General features: G+C 45.1%; 1 long non-coding RNA gene across 1 annotated transcript in view; it reads right to left on the bottom strand.

Moving 5' to 3' along the window:
* Window positions 1-24,937, bottom strand: part of LOC149442303 (uncharacterized) — a 77,307-nt gene that overhangs the window by 19,403 nt on the left and 32,967 nt on the right. The window contains exon 3 of the long non-coding RNA XR_016307202.1: window positions 17,530-17,649. This is a non-coding gene — a long non-coding RNA (uncharacterized LOC149442303). The remainder of the gene's footprint in view (window positions 1-17,529; window positions 17,650-24,937) is intronic.

Genomic DNA, 24,937 nt, shown 5'->3' with positions numbered 1-24,937 from the left:
GATGGTGTTTGGTACTGTTGCGATCGGGCTGATGCGCTGGTGTCAGAAATCCAATCCCCGACTTGGTGTTCAGGCCAGTCTCAGCCCAATTGAACTTGGGCAGGTCCATACACAGTACCTCTTGTGGGCAGGTCAGGACCACCTCCCCCAGAGTCAATTGGCCAAAGACTAATGTCCCGCCCATGTCCAAATCGCCATAAATTGAACGCATGGACATTTGGACAGGGTGATTCGTACGGAGCTGGTTCGATTGACCAATGGATTGCTAAGTTTCTGGCTTGCTCCAGCCGCAGGGTAAAGTGTTATTCTGTCTTTTTATTCCCTTTTATTTTATAGTAATTAGTACTTTGTGTGTCTTATATCTTTTGTATTTCTGTAACTTTTTATCTTTTGTACATATTTTATGCACTGCCCACTTTGGGAAATTAAATCTTAAAATTAATTAGTGAACTTCTGTGTATTTAAGCACGTGCTCATATCTTCGGAGAGACTAGATCGGAGAGATTAGATTGGGTCATATTGTATTGTATTTTAGTGCCTTTAAAACGCTCGGTTAAGCTCATTGCCAATCTGTATGCAACTGCATTGTGAGTGGGCAGATTGCACGCAGATTGCAAAGGTAACAGATCTGCCAGACGGAGATCTGTGTGTGTGTGGTGTCTCAACAGACAGTTCTGTGGATAAACTGTTGGGTGGTGGCAGGCTACCTTTGTGGTGCGTCTGGTGTGGGGGTGTGTGGACAGTGGAAGGGTTATCAACACCAGGGTTCAAGCTAGGATAGCTGAAGGGACCTTTAGAAGGGTGTGTGATTACTAAGCTGGTCCTCAACTCTAATCAGGGCACCAGGTTGTATGCAAGATCGTATCTGCCAGTGTGTGGTCGACCAGCTGGATTGGAGTCTCCATCTGGTGGTGACCAGAGGTAGTGCGGGCTGTGAAAAGGTATCACGGCTGATCTTATATACAGTTTGAGATATTTAAGTGTAAATCCCTTTATTATCGCCTCTTTACCACCCTGTCGCAGCCACACGCGTGCGTCATGGTTAGCTAGTCGCTGTGGGCGTGGCGTGTGGTGGACACGTGACAGGGTGATCGTTTAACGAATCCTTGACAGTTACCCCTAAATAAATCTCCAGGAAATGACGGCTTTAAAAATGAATTCTACAAAACATTTGCACCCAACCTCACACCACACTTATCTGACTTATTTAATCATGTGGCCTCTGCAGGTACGTTCCCCTCTGAGATGCTACAATCAGTAATCACAACCATCCCTAATCCAAACAAGGACCCCCAACTGGTTCAAAACTATAGACCGATCTCTTTATTAAACACAGACATACAATTATACGCCAAACTGATCGCCTAAAAGACTGCTTCCCTACCTCCCCACACTAATTCACCCAGACCAAGTGGGATTTATCCCTGGGCGACAAGCACCAGACGCATCTAGAAGACTAATATCCCTCCTCTACAAACTTGAATCCACTAAACAACCCTCACTATTCCTATCCCTAGCTGCTGAAAAAGCATTTGATCGTATCCATTGGCTTTTTAAGAAACTTGCTCTCCAGAAATTTGGCATTACAGATTGGATGTTATCTGCAATCCTCTCCCTTTATTCCAATCCTTCTGCCACAGTTTTAACTAACGGTACACTTTCACAACCCTTCCAGATATTGAACGGCACCAGACAAGGCTGTCCCCTTTCCCCCATAAGTTTTACCTTATTAATCGAACCCCTGGCATCCAAACTCAGAGATGACCCAACATTCACAGGTATTACTCATCTTAATACAGAACATAAAATAATCCTCTTCGTGGACAATATTCTCCTAATGGTTACCAACCCCTATACATTTCTCCAATCGATACGCACTCATCTCCACAACTACTCAGAAGTCTCACATTTTTTTTTTTTTTTTTTAAATATTTATTAATTTTTCATATCATATACAAATCATTTCAACATTTCTATTAAAATAGTTATCAAAACCATATTTTCTCCTTATATAATTTATTTATATATAACTTTCTTTTCTTACCATCCCCCCCTCCCATACCCCCCACCTCTATCCCCCTACCCCCTCCCCTCCTCCCCTCGCTCTACATTTTCTCTTCTCTGATTAAATCCATATTATTCTGTTATTCCTAAACCCAATTCTAAACCTACTTCCAGGGATATTATCTCTTCATATATTTAACCTTTTCTCTATATTCTTCCCAGCCTTTCCATTTTTTATTATGCATCTCCAACTTGTCCTTATGCGTGTAGTACAATCTTTCTGTCCCTGAAATCTGATTTACTCTACCCATCCAATCCTCCTCAGTTGGCACCTCTCTTTTCTTCCAGAACCTGGGTATCAGGCGCTTTGCTGCGGTCAAGTAATGCCATATCCCCAAACTCTTATATGCTTTCACTGAGAGTTCTGAGATATGGAGGAGACATAGTTCTGGATCTAATCCTATATTGATTTTGGTAATTTTCCCTGTCAAATAAACTATCCTCCGCCAGAACACCTGTATTTCTGGCCACTCCCACCACATATGATACCACGTGCCCACTTCCCCACAACCTCTCCAACACATCCGTGAAATTTCTGTGTTCATCTTGTGCTCTACATTGGGGGTAATATGCAATCTATTCAAACACTTATAATTAATTTCTACTTCCCGCACACTAATATTTTTGTGAATTAATGTGAACATTTTCCTCTGCTCCTCATCCTATATTTTTCTTCCCATATCTCTTTCCCATTTCTCTATGTGCATTAATTTTGTGTCGGTATCAAGTTCCATTAGTATCTTGTGTATTTTTGCCATTCCGTGTCTACCATTTCCCCATGACTCAAATATTCTCTCAAATTCTATAATTCAGAAGTCTCACATTATAAGCTCAACAAACCAAAATCCTCCATTTTAAATCTGTATACTCCTCTTAAGGTCCAAAATATGCTGACCAAACAGTTCCCTTTCACATGGGAATGTCAAAGCATCCCTTATTTGGGAATCAAACTCACTACCACAACTAACCAACTATATGAAGCCAATCACAAAAGGCTCCTTGAATCTATCCCACAGCAACTTACACAATTACATGCATCAACCCTATTGACTCTAGGTAGAATAGCAGCCCTAAAAATGTGTATTTTACCTAAAATACTCTATATATTCCGGACTCTCCAAATTCCGGTCCCCAACTGCTTCTCCAAACTCCAAGCAAGTCTAAACAAATTCACATGGAACTCGAAAAAACCCAGGTACACCACAAATCTGCTAATAAGATCTTCCTCTAGAGGAGGAGCAGGTCTCCCACATTTAAAATCTTATTACAATGCCACACTCCTAGACCAGCTCTTCTTTTGGTGGCATCCCACTAAAGACAAAACATGGACCTACATGGAAACTCCTCCACAACTGCCGTATACACCTGATAAGCTATTGTTTATCCCTCTAAACACCCATTCTCCACTAATACCAAGTCATCCGTGTATAAAAGCCCCCTTACAGGCATGGTTTGACCTTCTATCCTCTAAACACCCAGAAAATGAAACAAAGAAGATCCCCACTCCTATCTCCACTCTACGCTTCATCATCCCCTCATTAATACAATGGGAAAATCGAGGAATATCACATATTTGTGACTTATATACAGATCACAGAATAGAGTCCTTCTCTAATCTCCAAAAACAATTCCACCTCCCGACAATGAAAACTTCACGTACATAAGAATAGTTCACTCCCTACGCACAATAAACTTGCCCCTCGAACTAAGAATCCCTTCCACTGCATACCTCTTCTTCCATAGAACACAATACCCCAAGAAAGGAATCTTGACCTTCTATACGATAATAAATAAAACTCAGTTTGACATACACACCGCTTCCCTAACAAACTGGGAAAAAACCCTTCTCCAACAGGTGTCTCCACACGCTTGGGCGAAAACCTTTAGCATTACCTATGGAGCTTCTAAATGTAGCTCCTACTCGGAGTCATACATGAAAATCTTATATCAATGGTATTGAACGCCTGTTAAACTTGCCCTCTATAACCCCCAACATTCACCCAGGTACTGGAGACAACGCAGAGGAATGGGAACAATCCTCCATATACTCTGGGCGTGTAAATCCCTCAAGTCGTATTGGAATAAAGTCTTTCAACTAATCTCCTCCACATCTGGAGTCCTAACAATTCCAAATTCAGCCTTAGCCCTCCTTCACATAGGAATAGACATTTTCCCCATAGACTCACGTACCATTATAGTACATATCTTTGCAGTAACAAAAAGTAATATTACTAAGCTATGGAAGTCTACCACAACCCCCTCCTTTTCGACCCTTATTGCGGAACTCAATATCCACTGCGAGATGGAAAAGAAAGCAGCAATCCACAACTCCTCATATCACAAATTCCAAATGCAATGGTCTAGGTGGCTCCAAAACCCTAACTGCTCCGTTAAATGACAATTATAACACAATAATATCACATTATGACCAATGCACTTGACTGGTGCCGCTACCCCCCCTCTTCCCCCTTCCCACCTCTGTTTATCGCATCCCTAACCAACTAGGGTTCACAATGATTCGAGTATACCTCTCAAGTATCCGTGGTTATATTATAGTGTCCCCGGCCAATTGGTGGGGTCGTGTCTCCTCTCATTTATGTTGATTTACCATGTGTTTCAGTTGATTGTGGAACCTGTTCTTCTCTTTCTTACCTTTTTTTTTTTTTTTATTCTATGTTAACATGCCTATTGAAAATACTTTCAATATAATTTAATAATCATAAAAAATAATATAATAATAATAAATTTAAGTTCAAATGATTTTTAATTTATGATTTTGGGTTTCAAATTTTAACATACCCGGGATGTTTATTAGACTCTTGTCCGGACAGATTTCAGTGAGTTATTCCTAAAATTACAGGCCTACAATAAAAAAAAAAAAATACATGTTCCAATTATAGGCCAATCTCTCTCCTCAACATTGACATCAAACGGTTAGCAAAAATCCTCTCCACGCGCCTTAATTCGTGTATAGGGTCTCTAATTCATAACGACCAAGTGGGCTTTATTCCGATTCGACAGGCCGGAGATAACGTCAGACGTGCATCTCTCCTGGCAAACATAGCCAAATCCCGCAACATTCCTGCCTGCTTCTTGTCCTTGGACATTCGGAAAGCATTTGACACAGTCTCATGGCCATACCTATACTACATTTTCCATCGCTGGGGTTTAGGCCCACACTTTTTAACCTGGATCTTCTTGCTTTATCGAGAGCCCTCATATCTGGGACACAGGTCGGCCCGGTTTCCAATCTCCCGAGGCACGAGACAGGGTTGTCCTCTGTCCCCTTTACTCTTTGCCTTGGCCATAGAACCTTTGGCCCTTCTAATAAGAGCTAACCCGGATGTCCGGGGACTTGAGTTGGGTGGCACGCATCATAAGTTATGTCTCCTTGCGGATGACGTTTTACTCTCTCTCACATCTCCCTTGACTTCCTCTCCTTCCCTACTCCGGCTTCTCGAGGCGTTTGGCTCACTTTCTGGCCTTAGTAAATCCCAACAAATCAATGGCACTCAACATCTCCCTCCCCCATAAAGAACTGTCCCACCTGAAACAGATTCTACCATTTCCCTGGTCGCAGCACCATATCCCGTTCCTGGGAATCAAATTGATCGCCAATCTGTCCAATCTTTATGCAGCTAACTACACTCCGATGCCAACTCACTTCTCTGCTCTTTTGACCAAGTGGTCCTCCCTACCCCTCGCATGGTTAGGTAGAATTGCAGTTATAAAGATGTCAATCCTCCCAAAAACTGTATCCCTTTTCAGAGTCCTCCCAATCCCAGTACCCTCCCACTACCTTCGCACACTGCAGCGCCACATTTTCTCCTACGTTTGGGGCAAGGTCCGTCCTCGTATACCCCGGCTTACCTTCTATCGCTCCAAGCTCAATGGAGGTCTAGGCCTCCCCGATATTGGTAAATATTACTAAGCAGCACACCTAGCACAGCTGCCAAAATATCATGCGACTCTCGAAATTCCCCAATGGGTGGTCCTTGAATCGGTAGAGAGTGATCCCCTTTCTACAGCTAACTTACTTTGGTTAAGGCCAGTAGACTCAATAACAAACCCCATCACCTCCCACTTCCTATCATTATGGGATAAACTGAAAACCCGCTATCTCCTCCGATCTCCTCACAACCCCTTGCTCTCGTTCCTTTGAAACCCAGCCTTTCCCCCGGCTTGGCAGGCACCCCTCTCATTTAAAGCATGGACCTCTGCTAACTTGATCCGTACACACCACTTCCTACAGAGAAATACGTTTAAATCCTTTGCCTCACTATGGGAAACCTATAGCCTCCCTGCTTCCGAAATATTTAGATACTTACAGCTACATCATTTCTACGCCCCCTACGCAACAACAAGCCAACCTAACACCATGTCTCTCTTTGAACGGGCATGTTGCAAAGACCCAAACAGACGTGGCCTCATCTCATGCCTATACTCCCTCCTCACAACTTCGGTCACCCCCCCCCTTCATACACCCATAGATGAGAAACAGATTTAGATCGGCAATTAGACTCATCTGAGTGAGATCGTATCTGGGCCAATACAAAATTGTCACCTCAGAACATTGTTGCTCTAGAAACCAATTATAAAGTTTTAACGCGATGGTGTTTGGTCCCAACGAGAATCACAAAATACACCCCTAATTACTCGCCCAATTGCTTTAGAGGCTGTACAGACCCGGGAACGCATTTCCACATATGGTGGGATTGTCCAGTCGCTCAAACCTTCTGGATTGAAATCTTCAATATATTATCCACACTCAGCGCCACCACGTTACAACCCAATCCAGCTACAGCCCTACTCAATCAACGCCCTCCTGGTATTTCCAATTCAGAATTCAAACTCCTTCTGCAAGTCACTACGGCAGCCAAGCAGGTCATAGTGAAATCCTGGAAATCCCCCTCCTTAAACATTACAGCTGTTAAATCCAGAATAACACAAGCCCTGATACACGCAAAGGTAAAAGCCACGATTCTTGACACGATCCCTAAATTCTTAAATGTTTGGAGCCCCTGGGTAGATTGTTTCCTCCCACCTAACTTTGACAAATCCCTTCTTCTTCCTTGATTCTTATATGGCACACCTTGGACACTGCCCATAACCCACCTCACGTGGTGCATGAGTGTCACCATGCTCCTCTCTACCACTCATGGAGTCATGGCTGTTACTCTTTTTCTCCCCCCTCCCCCTTGTTCTCTTCCACCCCCTCTCCGATCCTCCTCTAAATCCCCTCAATCTTTCAAAATGTTCCAGTGAGTCATTATCCCAATTGATCGAATTTACGATTCCATCGCTGACAACTCCCAATCATTTGCTATCATAAGTAACTTTGCATTGTTTTGTGATACTCTCTTTCATCCTTACCAAAAGGACATTGCAACTGTGTTGTCTAATCTCAACGTTTTGTTGTCAGTATAATGCCTAATGTATACTGGAGATGTCTCTCTACCCGTTACATTGCTTTATTGTTAATAAAATGTTTGAACAAGAAAAAGAAAGTACACATTTCCATGCAAAAAAAATGTACCGCTTTGAGCACAGAAATATGGACATAATCAGACCGCTAGGGAGGCTACAACACATGAGATTTGCAGCATGTCTCAAGATAATACAGAACGAGCATCCCCAATCCGGCCCCACGCAGGATACCGCAGCTCATCCATTAGCTCAGGTCAGGGAATATGCACAGCAACTTACAAAGGGGGACTTGGAATTCTGCTTGGAAACTATGTACACCAAGCTGGCCGCTAAATTCCAATCAGAACTCCACGAGAGCACAAATGTTCTCTCTCAGGAAATAGCCGCGTTGGGCTCTAGAACTGACCGCTTAGAAACCAAACATGATGAACTCAGCCTAGCTTATGGCAAGCTTTCCAGAGATCACAGTTGCAGGCACAGGTTGAGGATCTTGACAATCGTAACCACAGGAATATTTTGCGAGTTCGGGGAGTCCCAGAGTCTGACTGACCTTTCACAAGCCATAACCAAGCTATTCAAGTCTCTCCTTCCGGACCACGACCCTAGGTCCTTTGCTTGTGACCACATCCATAGAGCCCTGCCTCCAAAACCTCCTAATGATAAACCGCCTAGGAACATTGTTCTGTGTATGGAGGATTTCCTAACCAAAGAAGACATACTCAGAGCTGCTCGCAATACCCCAACGATCACCTTTGAATGTTCAGTTTTGCAAATATTTCCGGATGTTTCTCCGGCTACGTTGGAGAAACGCAGAAAAATGAAGGAAACCATAACTGCCCTTTTCTCAGCTCGTATCCGCCACAAATGGGGCTTTCCCTTTAAGCTGATAGTTCCACATAATGGGAGCACATACATAGCCACATCCCTTCCCAAAGGCTGAGAAATCCTGTCCAAATTGGACCTGGCGGACGCTCCATCACCTCAATGTCCACCTTCCACCCCTCAAGTATCTCCCATTTGGCATACTCCATCTTCACGAAGGGATAGGAGGAGAGTCAGACAAGAACCGGGATGAAAAGACTTTGCTCATTTGCATATTATACACTGTTCTGATGGCCTTTTGTAGGATGCTGCAAAATGTTACATGTTCATATATCTATTACTTTTGATCTATTCTTTAGCTACTTGGAAGTGCAAAACCCCAGCATGGGTCTTCAGACCCTCACTTTGCTGCCCGTATGCTCATAGGACTCTTTGACACGTGATCCCGTGCTTTTTTAAGGTGGCGGAGTTTGGGCCGGTTTGGCCCTTTGATGATAAGTTTTTCTGTCTTTTCAGGGAAGGCAGCTAGCCTACCTGATCCACAGTTTATTGTGATTTCTTTAGTTGTAGGGGCTCTTAAGGCCCCAATTCTATTGCTTTATGTTTTTTTCTTGTTCAAACATTTTATTAATTTTGAAACATAGGGGGAAAGGCATAGACAATTGGCATTAGACATTGTACATGCTGTGAAATACAGAGAAAAAATGTACACAGCAGACATGTCTTTAAACAAATAGGGAGAGAAAACTTCAAACACAGTGCAATGCAAACAAGCTTGTGACTCTAGGCATACAGAGATTATTTTAGGAAAAGGTAACAATGAGTTTGTTCATTGGGGATAGAGACTCTCCAGAGATACTTAAGGAGTTGGGGAGAGGCCGAGGGGGACCAAGGAAGAGTGGGGGGGGGGGGGGAGGTGGCAGGAATGACTCCAGGACCAGTGAGAAGGAATATACATAATACGTGAGACCGGTTAGAAGTGGTACCAGCATTGTGTAGAAAAAAAAAATATTTAATCTAATTTGGATCAAGGAAGAAGGAGGGATTTGTCAAAGTTTTGCGGAAGGAAATTTTCGACCCAGGGAGTCCAGACATTCAAGAACTTAGGAATTGTATCAAGAATTGTGGCTTCAACCTTTGTGTGTATCATAGCTTATGTTACTCTGGTTTTAACAGCAGCAATGCTTAAGGCGGGGGCTTTCCAAGATTCCACTATGACCTGCTTGGCTGCTGTGGTAACTTGCATGATAAGTTTGAATTGTGACGACGTCACATTGGGAGGGCGTAGGTTGAGAAGAGCTGTTGTCGGGGTGGGTTGGAGTATGTTTGTACTAAGTCTAGATATCATAGTGAAGACATCTGTCCAAAAAGACTTGGCTACCGGATAATCCCACCAGATGTGGTAGTATGTTCCCGGGTCTACACAGCCTCTAAAACAGTTGGGGGAGTAGCTAGGAGTATATTTTGCGATTCTCGCTGGAACCATGTACCAACGGGTCAAAACTTTATGGTTGGTTTCCAAGGCCGCAACGTTCTGTAAAGAGGATTTCGTATTGGCCCATATGTGATCCCAGTAAGATTGATTTAAATGCCTATCCAAGTCTGTTTCCCACTTACGGGTATATGAAGGGAAGGATGCGGTGGCCGAAGTTGCAATGAGGGAGTATAGATAGGAAATGAGGCCGCGCCTATGGGGGTCTTTATAGCAAACTCGTTCAAAGGGAGACATGGTATTAGTTTGGTTGGGTATTTTAGTATAGGGGCCATAAAAGTGTTGCAGCTGTAGATACCGGAATATTTCAGAGGCTGGGAGACTATACGCCTCCTGTAGTGAGGCAAAGGATTTGAATTTATTTCTCTGCAAGAAGTGATGAGTGCAGAGTAGGTTAGCTGAGGTGCATAACTTAAATGAGAGTGGCGAAGACCAGGCCGGGGGAAAAGCTGAATTCTTTAGATGTGAGAATAATGGGTTATGCAAGGATTGGAGAAGGTAGCGAGTCCTGAATGTGTCCCATAACGATAGAAAGTGAGAGGTAATGGGGTTTGTTATCGAGCGGCGGTCACTTGGTCTGAGCCAAAGTAAGTTAGCCGTAGAAAGGGGATCACAATCTATAGATTCAAGAGCAACCCACTGAGGTATTTCATAGGGCGCATGGTATTTTGGCAACTGAGCCAGGTGTGCCGCCTGATAATATTTACCAATGTTTGGTAGACCAAGACCTCCGTTAAGTTTGGAGCGATAAAGGGTGGAGCGGGGTACGCGGGGGCGGATAGTGCCCCACACATAGGATGAAATGCGACGCTGTAGAACGCTAAGATAGTGGAGAGGTACTGGGATTGGGAGAACTCTGAAAAGATACAAAATGTTTGGAAGTATTGACATCTTTATGACCATTATTCTGCCAAGCCATGCGAGAGGAAAGGAGGACCACTTAGTCATAAGAGTGGTGAGATGTGTTAACATAGGAGTATAATTAGCTTTATAAAGGTCTGATAAAGTAGGGGTTAGTTTGATTCCCAAGAAAGGAATATGACTCCGAGACCAGGGAAATGGAAGTAGTTGCTTCAAATGTGCCAGCTCCTTAGCAGGGAGGGAAATATTAAGTGCCGTGGATTTGTGGGGGTTTTATATAAGGCCAGAGAGTGCTCCGAACCTCTCGAGAAGCCGGAGGAGGGGAGGTGAGGAGGTCAAGGGAGAAGTGAGAAAAAGCAGAACGTCATCCGCAAAGAGGCATAATTTATGGTGTGAGCCACCTATTTCAAGTCCTCGGACATCCGGATTAGCTCTGATTAGGAGGGCAAGCGGTTCTATGGCCAAAGCAAAGAGTAAAGGGGAGAGAGGGCAACCTTGCCTTGTGCCCTGGGAGATTGGAAAGTGAGCAGATCTATGCCCCGGGTATCTAATGTTAGCCGATGGCTCTCGGTACAAAGAGAAAACCCAGGTTAAAAAATGTGGGCCAAAACCCCAGCGGTTCAGAATGTAGCATAAATAGGGCCATGAAACCGTGTCAAATGCCTTCCTTATGTCCAGGGACAGCAAACAGGTAGGAATATCACGGGATTTAGCAATATGCGCCAGAAGAGTTGCGCGTCTGACGTTGTCTCCGGCCTGCCGAGATGGAATGAATCCCACCTGGTCATTATGGATTAAGGAACCTATACACATATTAAGGCGCGTGGCAAGAATTTTGGCAAGTAGTTTAATGTCTATATTGAGGAGGGAGATCGGCCTGTAATTGGACCATTGCATATCGTCCGAATTAGGTTTTGGGATCATTGAGATGGTAGCTTGCACTGATTCTGAATTAAAGGTATGGCCCAGTAGTATGGCGTTAAAAGCACTGGTAAGGATGGGCGTTAGAAGGTGGGCAAATTTTTTGTAATATGTGGCGGAAAACCCATCTGGCCCTGGACGTTTACGAAGCTTTAAATTTTTAACTGCGCTTAAGGTTTCAGTTGGAGTGATGGGTTGTTCTAAGGCTGCTAGGTGGTGCTCAGAGAGTGTCAGGAAGGAGATGGGCGCCAGAAGAGCATCGGCCTGGGTGAGCTCAAAGGGTGTGGAGGAAGAGTAGAGTCATGAGAGATGCTTGTGAAAGGTTTGCAGGATGCGTTCCGGGTTATTGGTGAGGTTGCCAGAAGAGGTACGTATTCGAATAGGTCTAGTTATCTGGTCAAGCCTACGAAGCAAAAGGGCTAGAAAGGTGTTGGGTTTATTTGCTTTTGTATATTATTTGTGTCTGTCTCTTCGGCGTGAGAGCTCCGCCTGGTCCGTGAGGAATAGGTCAAGAGCTAATCGGGCTCGCTCAAGAGCTTCACTGTTGGCTGGTGTAGGAGTTGCTTGGAAGGCTTGATGGGATTGGTTGTATGTTCGCTCAAGGGAGAGGCGCCTCTGTCGTTTCGCTTTATTTAAGTAGGATGCTTTACTAATGCAAAATCCCCGTAGGACTGGTTTATGTGCTTCACAGAGAAGGAGAGGGGATATATTGGGTGTTTGGTTGAAAGTTAAATAATCTTTGAGAGCTGCCTCAATTTCTTGGCAGTGAGATGGATTTGCTAATAGATTGTCATTAATGATCCAGGAGGGGTCAGACGGGGATGGGGCTAGGGAGGTCATGGAGGTCAATGCAGCGCTATGGTCTGACCAGGGGATAGGAAGTATGTCACAGGCCAGGAGCTGGGATGAAGAGCCAGCGGTTACAAAAATGGGATCTATCCTAGAGAAGGACTTAAGAGGGTGTGAATAAAAAGTGTATTGAAGCTTAGTTGGATTAAGTTCCCTCCAGGTGCCTATCATGGAATGAAGTTTCAATACGGCTTGGAAAGTGTGCTTAGAAGTAGGGAGCTGGGTAGGTTGGGGAGATTTGTGAAGAAAAGGATATAAAGTGCAGTTAGAGTCTCCACAGACAAGCAAAGTACCTCGCGCATGATGGTCTATAACCGTTAGTAGGTGGGAAACAAATGGTAAGGGCCTTTGATTCGGTGCATACTATGTGGCTATGGTTACGTCTACATCTAGGAGTTGCCCTATTAGTAGGAGGTAACGGCCTTCAGGATCCTTAACTTCATTGCTTAGCGTAAAGGTGGTTGTACGATAGAGTACTCCCCTGCATTTTGCTGTGGCAGAGGCTGTGTAGACCTGCGGGTAACGGGGGCCAAAAAACTTGGGGGTAGAGTTAGGGGTGTAGTGCGTTTCTTGCAGGCAAACTACATGGGCTTTAAGTGATGCAAAAGAGCGGAAGGCTTTGTTGCGTTTCTGTGGTGTGTTGAGGCCCTGAACGTTCAGGGTGAGAATGTTTAATGGGCCCATAAAGAGCGTTTATGGTGCGTCAGTTGAGAGAGTATTGTCAGCCATGTACGAGGCTGGGAACCACTATGTAAGATAGTCTGAGTGTATAAGAAACTAGATGGGGTTGTGGAGTCATATGAGGTGAAAAGTAAGGGGATAAAATAAGGGATAGAGACCAGGGAGAGGTGGTGCGGGGCCATGCCAGGCCCAAGTGGCGGTCCCCAGAACCGCCTAAAAACAGGGTGGTTCGGGGAGCTGTAGTAGCCCAAGCGCTATTAAGTAAGCAACAGCGCAGGGGCTAAAGGGGAGTGTGCAGGTGCGTGGACCGTGGGGATGATAGAGGTTTGTCAAAAAGAGGAAAAAAAAAAATGTATGATAAGGAGATCCCGGAAAAGAATAGACAAATCAGTATTCAAGCAGCTAAAGAGGTCCCGAGCTCAGGCGAATTCTAGCGCGAAAACTGAACAAGAAGAATGAGAAGTATCCTCCTAGGCCGCCGGAGCTGAGGCCCCTATAAACAATCTAAGACACGATTAAGGGGTAGTGATGTCAACAGTAACTTTCAATGAGCAACAGGCTCCAAGGGATACATGGGAGGCAAAGAGATAACCATCAACATGCAAGAAAAAAACCCTGATAAGAGTTTTTCTACAAAACAAAAGGCAGCCTTCAAAAAGGAAAGAAAGTAGGAGGGCCAAACAGGCCCCGATGGCTAGTATGAGGTTACACAACGTCTGCATTGAAGCGTGAAGCAGGAAAAATAGGAACCATAGGTGGTAACCTCGCCGCTGATCTAGTGGTGGTTGGTCCAAAACGGGTGTCAAGAAAAGAGGTGAAGGATGCAGTTCAATCCATGGTATCCTGTGGGGGTGGGCCCGGTGATGAGAAGCGCCCACGTTTGTGGACACTGAGTTGACCGTCGGCCGAGCGTGGAGGATAGGATTTCCGCGGTGAGCAGGATGTAGATCTGCGTTTGGTGCCTTCTGACTGGCTCGAGGGGGAATGTAGTTGGAGGTTCTGTAGGGAATCCAGCAGGTCTTCAGGGGTTTTGCAAGAGTAGTCCCGGGTTTGATATCGGAAACGTACTGCGAAGGGGAAGCTCCATTTATATGGTATTGCATTGTGTTGAAGCGCTTGCAGATGCGGTTTCATGGCTCTACGTTTAGCGATGGTTGTTGGGCAGAGATCCTGGAACAACTGGTAGGTGTGGCCTTGGAATTGTAGGGATTCCATGTTGCGGGCTGCCTGCAGGAGTTGCTCTTTAGTACGAAAGAAATGGAGCTTGGCTATGATATTGCGTGGTGGGCCATCAGGGCGCCGCGGGGTTAATGCCCTGTGGACCCTGTCGATTTCTAAACAGTCCATTGAAATGGATGGGGTGAGCTCCTGAAACAGCGCCGTTACAGTAGACTGGACATCGACGATCGACTCAGGGAGGCCACAGATACGCAGGTTTGAACGCCTTGCCCGATTTTCAAAGTCCTCTAGGCGTGCTAGTAACGTTGTGTTTTCATCACGCAAGAGGTCGAGATCGTCCGCATGTGTCTGAAGTGAGGCGTCAATATAGTCTACTTTCTGTTCCAGGGCCGCCATGCGTTGTCCTAGTTCGCGGATTTCTCTGGACAGCGTAGCGGTGATGCGGTCGGAGGTTTGTTTCAGGGCTTTATGCAGCATCTTTTCAAATCGTGCTAGGAGATCAGGGGGTGGAAGGTCAGGTGTCAGGGCATATGTAGGGGTGTCTGGATCAACATCTGACTCACCCTCGGATGCGCTGGGGTGGCCGGGCAGTGTGTCCCTCAGAGCTGCAAAGGATCCTGCAGCCTGCTTGCTGCTTTGTGATGCAGCTGTGGCCAGTTTGGATGAGGCCCTTGCTAATGCCTCCTTAATGGGCTTCATCTGTGGTGCAGCCTGGTGGCGGGGTGCCCCTTTCACCATGGTGCCGTCAGGTGAGTGTGCCCCTCAGATTATGGCCCCCCCTGGTCTGTGCGAGGCTATATAATTTGCCTCGTTGTGGGCGGGCCTCCGTGAGGCTTATAGGGGGGACGGAGCCGCGGCTCCTTATATATACTCCGCTGATCGTCGGCTGTTTTTACCGGGCTGGATCGGATCTGGGGGATATCACAGTGGAGGTGGCTACCTCAGTAAGTGCCGTGTCGGCCGGGATCCGTAGGCGGATTGCCTCTACATCCGACGGGGAGACAGAGCTCTAGCTCTCCACGTCCGTCCCGCCGGCCGCACATGCGCACTCCCCTGCTTTATGTTTTTTTGACAATTTTGGTACATGATGTTACTCATACACGAATTTGTGGACGTCCCGGCAGCCATATTGGGACTTGGACACTCCATAAATTGACATTGCCAGATTTCACCTTCTATGATGTGTTTCCAGATGTTCCACTAACTAGACAAGCTATTGTTGATACTTTTCAGCTGGGTACAATAATGCTGACTGACACTATTTTTTAACCATGGTTATCCATTGCATCTCACACAATGTCCAGGGTTTCAACTCTCCAAATAAGCGTACAACGGCCTTCCACCAGTAGAAACGCCTAGGGGCAAAAATTATTCTATTACAGGAAACTCATTTTGCAGTCGCTAAACACCCGACATATTTTCATAGATCTTACAGACAGGAGTTTTACACCTTACACTCTACTAAAAGCAGAGGCATGGCAATTATTTTGCATAACTCATTCCCCTTCGATATTCAACATGTCCATCGTGATCCTGAGAGCAGATTTATCATTATTAACCACCTCCCGCCCGCCATATAGTACAATGATGGGCGAAAGGCGGTTCTCTCGTTCTGGGAGGACATCATATGACGTCCTCCCATTTTCAGTGCGGTGATCAGTGGTGCGCTGTGCCCCTCGGACACAGCGGATCACCGATCCACGGAAAGAGCCAAAGATGTTGGCTTGGTCATGTGATCAGCTGTGTTCAATCACATCTGATCGCATGTAAATAGGGAAATGCCAGTTATCGGCATTTCTCTCCTCACGAGCTGTCACGCTGGCCGCTCGAGAGGAGAGGGGAGCCGGTAATCAGCACTCCCCAGAGGGGACATCTACACTGATCATCAGAGCACCGATGATCAGTGTGCCCTGATGATTTGTGTAGCCCCAGCAGTGCCACCTGTCAGTGTCCATCAGTGCCAGCTGTCAGTGCTCATCCATGCCACCTGCCAGTGCCCATCAGTGCACATCAATGCCACATATCAGTGCCCATCTGAGCTGCCTTTCAGTGTCACCCATCAGTGCTGCCAGTCAGTGCCATCTAACAGTGCCAGTCAGTGTCATCTAACAGTGCCATATGAGTGCTGCCTTTCAGTGCCATCAGTACCACCTACCAGTGCCTCATCAGTGCCACCTATCAGTGTCCATCAGTGCAGCCTATCAGTGCCCATCACTACAGCCTCATTAGCGCACATCAGTGAAGGAGAAAATTTTTTTTTTCAAAATTTTCAGTGTTTTTTTGTTTACGAACAAATAAAAAATCCAGAGGTGATTAAATACCACCAAAAGAAAGCTGTCACAAAAAAATTATAAAAATTTCATATGGGTACAGTGTTGCATGACCGCACAATTGTCATTCAAAGTGTGACAGTGCTGAAAGCTGGAAATTGGCCTGGGCAGGAAGGGGGTAGAAGTGTCCTGTAGGCAGGAAGGGGGTATAAGTGCCCTGTAGGCAGGAAGGGGGTAGAAGTGTCCTGTAGGCAGGAAGGGGGTATAAGTGCACTGTAGACAGGAAGGGGGTATAAGTGCCCTGTAGGCAGGAAGGGGGTAGAAGTGCCCTGTAGGCAGGAAGGGGGTAGAAGTGCCCTGTAGGCTAGTAGGTAAAGGCACACTTTCAGTCGTGAACTCACGATCACAAATGTTTATGCACCAAATGTGGTGCAAGCTTCCTTCTTTTCTCACTTCTTCACAGTTCTTGATAGGTTTTTATCCCCTCATTTACTGGTGGGAGGGGATTTTAATCTCTTAGCTAACCCCATTTTGAACAGATGTTCGTCTTCACCATCTTCCCAGGCCTTCCCAAAAAACTAGAAACACTTCAACTGGTAGACTCCTGGAGGGCACAGAATGTAGGAGCCAGAGATGACTCATTTTACTCCCACCCACATGACTCTTATGCTAGATTAGATGATATCTATGGCTCCCATATTCTGCTAGCCAACTCTAGGAAGACATGTATTCACTTAAGTCCCAGGTCGGATCATAATATAATGGCATAGTCTATCACTTTCATAGGTCTTGCACCCACTCCCTATTCCTGGCACCTTAATGACTCTATGCTCACAGATATTAACCTGCCTGGCGGTATTCCTGAGTGTAGCTCGGGGTAAAGTTTCAGCATCACAAGCGGTAACCCCGAGCTACACTCGGGAATACCCTACAGCGTTGCTCCAGGATCCCTTCTTCACCTACCTTGTCCTGCGCTCCCGCAATGTCCACCCTACAGTGTCCCCAGCCATCTCCTCCGGCCGATGCTGGCATCTGTCTTTCGGGTTACGTTCCCTGCGACGTCGGGACGTATGGGGGGCAGAACTGGCGGGAAATTTGAAAATTGTAAAAGTGACATTCACTAAAATCATAGAATAACATTACTGTATCAAACCATTTCACATACATTTTGTCCCGAGTGCTTTGTCCGGCGCCCTGCCTGCATCTTTACTGTTCTTTTAGCCTGGAAACTGAGAAACGTCCATGGCGTCCAAAAAGTGTCCATTTAGGTCAAAAGGAGTTTTAGACCAGCTAGAGAACAGCGATAGTAAATCAGAACCACTTGCAGAATTGAGTGATAATGATTCGTGGGGGAAATTCATCATCAGACACTGAAAACGATTTTGTGACTTTGCTCAGTGATGTGTGAACTTGGCGCTCTATTTCAAATTTCAGTGTTTTTGGTTTGATTATATTATTGAATTAAAATTATTATATTATTATTTTTATGATTATTTATTAAACTTGTGTTTCAAATTTTATCATACCCGGGATGTTTACTAGACTCTTGTTCTGACAGATTTCAGTGAGCTATTCCTAAGAATTACAGGCCTACAATAAAAAAAAAAATACATATTACATACTATGTCCACTGACACCAATGCAGGGAGTTATTACTATGTCCACTGACACCAATGCAGGGGGTTATTACTATGTCCACTGACACCAATGCAGGGGGTTATTACTATGTCCACTGACACCAATGCTGGGGGTTATTAGTATGTCCACTGACACCAATGCTGAGGGTTATTACTGCGTCCACTGACACCAATGCAATTTGAAAACAAGAATAACCACCAGCACTGGTGTCAGTAGATGCAATAATAGACTCTTGCATTGGTGTCAGGGCATGCAGCAATATTCCCCAGCATTGGTGTCAGAGGGCAAATTAATAAATTGACCCTCCATCCAAAAAGAACATTGGGGAACTGGAGAAAGAGCAGAGAAGGGCAAACAAACTGATAAGAGGCATGGAGGAGCTCAACTATGAGGAAAGATTAGAGGAACTGAATTTATTCTCTCTTGAGAAAAGGAGATTAAGGGAGGGTATGATCTCCATGTATAATACATAAGGGGGGATATGATCCCCATGTATAATACATAAGGGGGGGGATATGATCTCCATGTATAATACATAAGGGGGGATATGATCTCCATGTATAATACATAAGGGGGGGATATGATCTCCATGTATAATACATAAGGGGGGGATATGATCTCCATGTATAATACATAAGGGAGATATGATCTCCATGTATAATACATAAGGGGGGATATGATCTCTATGTAAAATACATAAGGGGGGATATGATCTCTATGTAAAATACATAAGGGGGGATATGATCTCCATGTATAATACATAAGGGGGGGATATGATCTCCATGTATAATACATAAGGGGGATATGATCTCCATGTATAATACATAAGGGGGGATATGATCACCATGTATAATACATAAGGGGGGATATGATCTCCATGTATAATACATAAGGGGGGGATATGATCTCCATGTATAATACATAAGGGGGGATATGATCTCCATGTATAATACATAAGGGGGGATATGATCTCCATGTATAATACATAAGGGGGGATATGATCTCCATGTATAAATACATCAGTGGTTCATATAGTGAACTCGGTGTAGTTATTCCCCCTGAGGTCATCACAGAGGACAAGGGGGCACTCTTTACGTCTGGAGGAAAATAAATTTAAATCTCCAAACACGGAAAGGTTTCTTCACAGTGAGAGCTGTGAGAATGTAGAATAGACTCCCTCAAGAGTTGGTTGTGGCCACCTCAGTGGATTGCTGTAGGAAAGTCCTGGATTCTTTCTTGGATACACAGAATATAACTGGATATAACATTTATAGGGAAAGTTGATCCAGGGAATATCCGATTGCCTCTCAGGGGATCAGGAAGGAAATTTTTACCCTGCAGGAGCAATTTGGATTGTGCTTTGCTGGGTTTTTTGGCTTCCTCTAGATCAACTGTGGGTGTAGGATTACAACTTTTTTTTGCTTTTTAACTAGATGGACTTGTCTTTTTTCAGCCAGACTAACTGTGTAACCCCCCCCCCCCCCCTTCCTGCATTAGTGGTCATGTCAGTAAAAGTCCCAAAGTCCCGATTCCTCCTGCAACCAACCCGAGAAGAGAAATGTATTCTGTCATTTCTGGGGTCACAGCTTTCATTTATCAGGCAGTTTAGCCGAGGATGCAGCTATTTGAGCACAATATGTGTTTGAACAGCTGCATTGCAGGGCATGATAGACATCGAGGGTCTAATAGACCCAATGTCTATGGGCAGCACAGTGGCTAAATGGTTAGCACTTCCGCCTGGCAGTACTCGGGTCATTGGTTCAAATCCCAGCCACAGCACCAAATGCCTGGAGTTTGCATGTTCTCCCTGTGTGGGTTTCCTCCGGGTACTCTGGTTTCCTCCCACACTCCAAAGACATGCTGGTAGGTTAATTGGCTCCTGTCTAAATTGGCCCTAGTATGTGTATGTATGAATGTAGTTAGGGCCCTTAGATTGTACGCCCCTTGAGGGTTAGGGACTGATGTGAATGTACAATATGTATGTAAAGCGCTATGTAAACTGACGGCACTACATAAGTATTATTATTATTATTATTATTATTATTATTATACAGGATTTATGGCGCCAACAGTTTTCTCAGCGCTGTACAATATAACGGGAGACAATACAGCAACAATACAGTTCAATCCAAGAGGGATAGGAGGGCCCTGCTCCTCAGAGCTTACAATCTAGGAGTACCTGAAATAAATAAATGTCTCCATAAAGAGGATCACCATCCAATGCAATCACACAGGGCAATAAAGTTAAACCAAAAAAAAAAAAAAATCATGTAAAATGAAAAAAAAAAAAATGTTTTTACGCACTCCCGCCGCCCCTGTACACACCCCATATAAAAACTGTAGTGCACTGCGAGTGTCTGTATGTAAACACAGATTGCACCACACACGTGAGGTATTGCTGCGAATGTCGGAGAGAGAGCAATAATTTTGGGGCCATATTTCATGGTTGATTCTAAAATGATCACCTGTGAAGGCATCTAAAGTGTTGCCGAAGGACAATTGTGGGTGCCACAGATTTTCTTTAATTCCACCGGTGTGCACAATTTTAGAATCAAGATGACATCTCCTGCGCTCAGAGACCCAGATCAGGAATTGGTGGATTCATCGACCTCCATGAAAACTCATCCAAAGGATCAAAGGTTGTGCAGTCCATAAGAAAGGCTGGGGAAGCCTAAACAGTACTGCAAATGAGAACAAAAGCGCACCAACCTCACGCATCACCTCAGTGATAAAAAAGGTTTCATTATAATAGGATGTATACTCACAAACATTGCAGTGTAAAAGCATCAAATGTCCAAGAATGGATGACAAGAGCTCTGAGGAAGAAGGCATCTCCCTTTGAAATGCGTCAGCCATCACATTGAGTCTCCCTTCAGTTGGGATTTGCACGCTACTCTGGCTCTTGTCATCCATTCTTGGACATTTGATGCTTTTACACGGCAATGTTTGTGAGTATACATCCTATTATAATAAAACCATTTTTATCACTGAGGTGATGTGCGAGGTTGGAGCGCTTTCTTGTGTACAATTTTCAGACTTGACATGCTTGGCATCTATTTACTCGACGCAACAAAATCTTTTATATTTGTATAATATGGTGTTTGTTTGAAGGAAAATTAATTTTAGTGTATTATTTCTGGAAATAATATTTGTGCATTTATTTATCAAATGCATGTGTGATAGAGAACAGCAACTACCACCATTTTATTCTCCAGGGTCTCCACTTTAAGGAAATATATACTTTCTGGGGATTTACAGTCATTGGTCTCACTGGACTCAAAAATAAACCCCAGCATTGGTGTCAGTGGACACAAAAATAACCCCCAGCATTGGTGTCAGTGGACACAAAAATAACCCCCAGCATTGCTGTCAGTGGACACAAAAATAACCCCCAGCATTGCTGTCAGTGGACACAAAAATAACCCCCAGCATTGCTGTCAGTGGACACAAAAATAACCCCCTGCATTGGTATCAGTGGACGTGAAAATAACACCCACCATTTGTGTCAGTGAGGGAAAAAAAACAGCATTAGTGTCAGTGCACAAAATAATAACCTCCAGAATTGGTGTCATTGGATTAAAAAATAAACTCCAGCATTGGTGTCAGTGGATGCAAAAATAAACTCCAGCATTGGTGTCAGTGGATGCAAAAATAAACTCCAGCATTGGTGTCAGTGGATGCAAAAATAAACTCCAGCATTGGTGTCAGTGGACGCCAAAACAAACCCCAGTAGCGCTGTCAGTGAACGCAATAATATCCCCCAACTCTGGTGTCACTGGACGCAATAATAACCCCTAGCATTGGTGTCATTGGACAAAATAATAACCTCCAGCATTGGTGTCAATGAGTGCAAAAATAACCCCCGGAATTGGTGTCAGTGGACACAATAATAACCTTCAGCATTGGTGACAGTGAAGGGAAAAAAAAACAGCATTGGTGTCAGTAAGGGGGGGGGGGGGAATCAAGTTACACTTACGGTAACGTCTTTTCCAGTACTCTTTCAGGACAGCACCTTGAGAGACCTCGGCTCCTCCCCACTTGAGGAAACACCTCCACCCAAAATTAAAAGCTCTCCACTCCCCTCCGACCTCAGTTCTTAAATCGTACCTCCGGTCACCTGGGGAGACACAACATGAGACAACATGACCATAATAAGACATTCTAGGATAACCAAATACAAATACTGGGTGGGTAATTGGTGCTGTCCTGAAAGACTACTGGAAAAGACGTTACCGTAAGTGTAACTTGATTTTTCCCCTTTCGTCTTTCAGAACAGCACCTTGAGAGGATAAGCGAGTACGCACCCCTCGGGCGGGCTGACTGCTTGCAGTACCTTACGTCCAAAGGCCTGCTCCTGCACCAAGACCAGGTCGAGTCTGTAATGCTTTACAAACGTATCGTAACTGGACCAGGTTGCTGCCCTGCAGATTCGTCCTGGGGAAGCCCCTGCCAGCTCAGCCTGGGTAGTTTCTACTTCTCAGGTGGAATGTGCCGATTCCCTCCGGGACCTCAAGGCCCTCTGCTCGGTATGCCCCTGCAATCGCCAACTTTAACCATCTGGTCAGTGTCCTCCTAGAAGCTTTCTTGCCCTTCCTAGTCCCCGCGAAAGAAACAAAAAAAGATTCTGAGCTCCTAAATCCTTTTGTCTTTTCAAAGGTACAGCAGCACGCACCTTCTGACATCCAATAAATGTAGTTCCTCCTGAACTTCCCCAACCAGGTCAGAAAAAATGAGGGTAGCACTATATCCTGCTCCCTCTGGAACCTATGGGCCACCTTTGAAATGAAGGATGGGTCCGTCCTAAATACCACTCTATCCGAAAAAATCTGTAGATAGGGGGCTCTGACCGATAGGGCTTCTAGCTCGCACACCCTCCTCGCTGTGGTAATCGCCACTAAGAAGGCTGTCTTAATTGTAAGATCTCCTATCGGACAGGAATCTAAGGGCTCGAATGGGGCCTTCATCAGCACCCCAAGCACTTTTGTTAAGTCCCACATTGGGAAAGGCCTGGGCCCTGGAGGTCTTTGCCTTGTCAGGGCCTTAAAAAAATCTCCCAACCAGTGCCTCCCTGGCTGAGGGCGTCTCCAAAAACATGCTGAGAGCTGAAACATGGCTTTTGAGCGTGCTGATAAAAAGCCCCTTATCGGCCCCAGATTGCAGAAACTCTAAAACAGATACCACACTATGGTACCGACGCTTCCTCGCACCAGGCCCTAAAGCAACCCCACACTCTGCTATAAATGGTTTGGGTCTCCTCCTTCCTGCTCGCCAGCAGTGTCGCTACCAGTCTGGTCAAAAGGAGCTGTTGTTCAGAAACAAGGCTGTCAACCTTAGTCTCTCTACCCTGGGACATAGGACCGGTCCCTGTGCCAGCAAATCCCTTCTGGGCGGCAACTCCCAGGGCGGTCATGTGGCTAAGTTTCTTAGAGTCGCAAACCATGCTCTTCGTGGCCAGAATGGGGTGATCAGGATAAGCGAGGTCCTCTCTGACCTGAATTTTCTGAATACTAGGGGAAGTAGGGGGACCGGGGGGGAAAGCGTAGCACAGAGGGAAATCCCAACTCTGTCCCAACGCATCTACAGCTTTTGAACCTGTCTTGGAAATTCGCTTTAACGAATTTCTCCTTACCGTGAGTACTCGCAGTTGGATGCGCAGAAATCCCCCATAAAGCTGTGCGAATCTCGCTTACCACGACTGCAGCCAAACTACACGATTCCTGCCCATCCAAATACTTTGGTTCTGTTGAATTTGTGGGTGATGGAGCTCCGTTACCCTGGAATGATCACACGACACTCTAAGGCTGGTTGCAACTCACATAAGGGCTGATTTTAGGCTCAGCTCTCTGTTTTATTAAGAATACACACATGCCCCCCACATGAATAAAGTCAATCCCTCCCACCGAACAATGCAATGGGGAGTACCTATACAGAGGATATACATTCCAATTGGAGCATAGCCTTTGCTATTATCTATCACTGGTCCTCCCCCATGAACCTTCTGAGGTCAGCAGACTTCCTCCCCTTCCCCCCTATGAGCCATCTGAGGTCATATTTCCTGTCCTACTAGCTTCTATTGGTATGTAAAATTCTCTGCACAAGCACTCCCTAAAAATATCAGTCTGTACCTGGATGGGCCCGATACGATCTTTATTAAAACACATCCATCCGAGATACAGTTCAGATTAGTAATGGGTTGTAAGATATGCACAAGCCTACACGTGGAGTTCGTACCGCTTGCGCATTGCGTTATGAAGCCCACGTGGTACCATGCTGCTGATATGTGGATACAGGCCCACGGTCTACTGACAGCAGCATTCGCATGGAATGCCGTGGTGGTATACACGCCGGTCTATAAGCGCAGATCTGCCATCTCATCCATTACCAAGCCGAGTACTGTAATACATACATTGTACATGCGCATGGCCCAATTGCAGCCTTCAGAGCTTTAATTAAGCCACACGAGAGACATATGAATAACACGAATACATGACACATTTAAAGTTCGACCAACAATACAAAATTTCCATGACATTCCCTCCTGTTTTATCATATTCTCCTCGTGTCCCTTCTTGATCTTCTTCAGCTTGATGGGTGTAGTCTCAAACTTCAAAGAGTTCCTGTAGTTGTCCCTGAGAATAAAGCTCCACGGGGTACCTGAAACAACAAGACCCGACGCAGACTCGACGCAAACAGGCTTGATTGAAGCGATGATCCTCAAGAGCGTTGGAACCTT

This window comes from Staurois parvus, unplaced genomic scaffold (assembly GCF_062004578.1).
Source record: "Staurois parvus isolate SC_StPar_1 unplaced genomic scaffold, SC_StPar_1.0 ptg000897l, whole genome shotgun sequence".
NCBI lineage: Eukaryota > Metazoa > Chordata > Amphibia > Anura > Ranidae > Staurois > Staurois parvus.
The sequence above is the reverse complement of the archived record's forward strand: the minus strand, read 5'-3'. Positions and strand labels throughout refer to the sequence as shown.